This window comes from Myotis brandtii, unplaced genomic scaffold (assembly GCF_000412655.1).
Source record: "Myotis brandtii unplaced genomic scaffold, ASM41265v1 scaffold355, whole genome shotgun sequence".
Lineage (NCBI taxonomy): Eukaryota > Metazoa > Chordata > Mammalia > Chiroptera > Vespertilionidae > Myotis > Myotis brandtii.
In genome coordinates this window covers 991748-996046 of record NW_005363642.1, presented here as the reverse complement: position 1 = coordinate 996046, position 4299 = coordinate 991748, and positions in this window count along the sequence as shown.

The window sequence follows — 4299 nt, the reverse complement described above, 5'->3', positions numbered from 1 at the left end:
CTATGGCAAGAGGTTGAATTCAGCCTGGTTCTCTCAGTGTGAGGAACCATCTTGTTTCAGGGCACAATGACCAGCAGCAGACTTGACAATGGCCCATGACGTGGCAAAGCCCAGTGTCTGCTGGTGCAAGAGGAGGCACCTGGCCAAGCCGGCAGGGCCCTGAGCAGGGTCCAGAGGGAGGTGATCCTTGACCTGAATTTTAAAGAACAAGTGGGACTTAGCCCAGGCAAGAGAAAGGAGAGCACTCCTGGCAGAGCATGATGCAGGCACAGGCCTGGAGACAGAAAACTGAGGACCTGAGTGGCAAGTGGCAGGAGATGAGCTGAAGGTAAGCAGGAGAGATACTCAGTGCCACCATACTGGTTTATAGGCAGAGGCTTGACTCGGGAAAGGCAATGGGCCGGCCCTGGGGCATGGGTCCCTCTGGGGAGAGCCTTCTGAGTCACCTTGCCAAGACCTTCAAGCCCAGAAAGTGACCGATGCCATTGGCTTGAGAGAAGATAGCACTTTGCAGTCAGAGTTTATTCAACATTCTAGTATTATCTCTTTTCAGTGTCAACAAAGCTTTGCTGAACACCTACTAGATCAGTGGTTCTCAACCTTTCTAATGCCGCGACCCTTTAATACAGTTCCTCATGTTGTGATGACTCCCAACCATAAAATTATTTTTGTTGCTACTTCGTAACTGTAATTTTGCTACTGTTATGAATCGTAATGTAAATATCTGATATGCAGGATGTGTTTTCATTGTTACAAATTGAACATAATTAAAGCATAGTGATTCATCACAAAAACAATATGTAATTATATATGTGTTTTCCGATGGTCTTAGGCGACCCCTGTGAAAGGGTCGTTCGCCTCCCAAAGGGGTCGTGACCCGCAGGTTGAGAACCGCTGTACTAGATGCTTCATTAATGCTTTGCTCCCCCCTCCCTCAATTTACTTTTTTATTTCCTTGTGTAAAATAACGCAAGCATTTCCCTTCCCCAGATGTAACCCCAGACACCAGCTTGTTCTGTGTCTTTCCAGATCTTTTTCTATGCATTCACATACCTGCATTTCCCCCCATAAGAATACAATGTTGCTTTGTATATAATTTTCCCCTCTGTAAATGTTATATCTTTCTCCATCTGCCCTTTTTACCCAATAACGTATCCTGGCAACCTGGATAGACTACATATAGATCAACTTCATTCTTTTTAAAAAAAACTGCATGATATTTTTAAAAAGGCATCCTCAATGTCCATGCAGCCATCCGCTGTGAATGGGCACATAAATTGTTTCTAGTTTTTTGCTCTTACAAACAATGTGGCCCTGCACCTCCCCGTACCAGGTCTTGGCACACGTGTGAGAAACACTTTGTATACTTTAAACACCAGTAGACACTGTCAGTTGCCCACCAATATGCCTGTGCTGTTACCCTCTCCACAGTGGCATTTGGCCACGTCCGCTTCCCTGTGCCTGCACGAGTACTTGTTGTTATCAAGCCTTTTCCATTTTTGTCCACTCAACAGGTACACAAGTGGCATCTCATCGTTGCTTTAATGTCCACTCTTTCATTTATTCAACAAATATTTACTGAGCTCCTAATATGTGCAGGACTGTGCTAAGTGCTGGGGATGCAGCAATCAAGAAGAGCCTGGCACCTTGGACCTCTTCACAAAGCATGAGGTGCAGATCCCGGCTCAGAGAGGTTAGGAGACAGGCCTGGGATCAGCCAGAGAGGGAATGAGGGAGCAGGGAGTTGACTCTGGGTCTGGGTGGCTACGGAGTTTGGGGTATTTTTCCTCCTGAATTGTACCTCAAATGGGCACCTCAACCCGGGCTCTGCAGCCTCTTCCCTGACTGCTCCCTCCTCCCCCAGGACTGCTGGGGCCCCCAGTGACATCTAGGGCCTGCAGGCGTGACAGTGCCCAGGCAGCTGAGCGGGCAGTCCTACCCCAGGCAGGGCTGCGTCTGTTTCCCAGACTTCACCTCACACTAGTATCCCCCGGAATTAACCATTTGAAAGGCAGCTAGGTCGCTTTCAGACTCTGTATAGCCTCAGTGGCTGAGTTGGGCGTCTGTTTCCTGAATTTGGGTTTCTAGCAGGCCTGCCCCCAAACTATTGTCACCCCACCCCAAACCAAGTAAGTGAAAGAATGAATCTGTGGTTTGACGTTTTTCCTCTAGTCATCATGTGTCTGACTGTAAGAGGGTGGGGATGTGTCTGCGAGTGCTTGTTTGAGTGTGTTTCAGTGAGAGGGGAGGGATGTGAGAGCCTGCCTGTCGATATGGGGGTGGGGGGCCTGTATTTGGGAATCCTCATGTGAACCTAGGTCACTGTGTCTGAGTGGGTTTGAATGGCAATTTCTTGGTGTAAATAACTGGATATCTGTGTTTGTGCCACCATTTATTCTGCTTGTTGATTTTAGGGAAATGTGGGGTTAAAGATGGGTTTGTAAACCACACATGTGACCCAGTCTGTCTGGGTCCCAGTCCACTTCCTCTATTATAGAGATCATTTCTCTATAATAGAAGCTCTTCTGCCTTCAGTGATCTTATTATAAAAGGACACTGTTCAGGGAATAGGGAGGTCCTTTGGTGAGTGGAGCTCAAATTCCCTGACCTTATCCTCTGACCCTCTATCTCTATCTCCTCCCTTAAACATGCTCCCTAAAAGTACTTCCCAAATTCCTTTCACTGTGATGTGAAAGACTATCATGGGATTATGTGGCTTTACATTTTTAAATAGGAACCAGGTTTGGGGCAAAGGATGAATCTCTGATCTTAGACATGCCCTCTTGGAGACCTTGATCAAATCATTTCACCTGAATCTCACCTCATTCATCTGCAAAGTGGAACGGTAATGCCTCCTGCTGAGGGTGTGTGGATTCAGTGGAAATATTTTATGTCAAAGCATCTGGCATGGCTCAGTGGTTAAGCGTCCTCCTATGAACCAGGAGGTCACTTTCGATTCCCAGTCAGGGCACATACCTGGGTTGCAGACTCAATCCCCAGTGTGGGGCATTCAAGGAGGCAGCTGATCAATGATTCTCTCTCATTGATATTTCTCTCTCTCTCTCTCTCCTTTCTGAAATCAATAAAAAAATGTATTTTTTAAAAACAGTATCTGGTACTTAGTAGGTGCTCAGTAAATGGTCATTTCTCCAGCCTGTTTTGGCCCTACCCCACACTCGCAGAGAAAACGTGGTATCAACTTGGAACATTTCCCTGCTGTGAGGGGTCAAGGGACACACTGAGTTGGGCGTCTGTATCCCAGACCCTCTGCGAACCCCAGTGACCCCCTCAAGGGCGACACTAGTGTCCCATTTTATAGAGGAGGAGACTGGGGCACAGAGAGAGGAAATGACTTGCTAAGGCCACACAGCTGAGCTCTGAAAGAGGACCTTCCACTGTATGTCACTGCCTGCCGTGCAAAACTCACTTTCTTTTTTTATTGAGCTATAATTGACATATTATTACTTATAATGAAATATTATATACGTTATGAAATAACCACCACAATAAGGCCCCCTTCCAGTCCCTCTCCCTCTACTGCAGCCACCCCCCTCATTTCCACACCTGTCCCATCTTTCACCTCCACATGTTGCACCTTGTTCCTTCTGCCCAGATGAAACACAGAAGGGAATAAGCAACCGTGTGCCGGCGCTAGCCTAGGTGCTCTTACACGCCTTGGGTTACTGATCTCCTGAGGTTGGAGCCATTACCCTGCTAGACAGATGAGACAAGTAAATCTCAGAGCAAATGTGACCAGTCTCAGGTCCCCCAGGTAGAACTGTGGGAGCCAGTGTAAACTGGGGTCTGACCTTAAAATCAAGGCTTGTGAGTTTTGAAGATAATTTACATGGGACTCTGACCATTCCTCAGTCCTTTTATCTGGCAACTAGCATTTCTTTTTCTTTTCTTTTTTAAAAATATATTTTATTGATTTTTTTACAGAGAGGAAGGGAGAGGGATAGAGAGTTAGAAACATCCATGAGAGAGAAACATCCATCAGCTGCCTCCTGCACACCCCCTACTGGGGATGTGCCCGCAACCCAGGTACATGCCCTTGACCGGAATCGAACCTGGGACTCTTCAGTCCACAGGCCGATGCTCTAGCCACTGAGCCAAACTGGTCAGGGCTAGCATTTCTTTTAAAAATGTTGTCTGGCACTTTTATATGCCCTATTAATAATAGCAAAGCGCCATTGAGTACCTACTGTGTGCTGAGCCTAGAGACCACTCACACACATGATCTCATTGAACCCTCCAGCCACCCAGCAAGAGACCCATTTTATAGATGAGAAGCTTTCT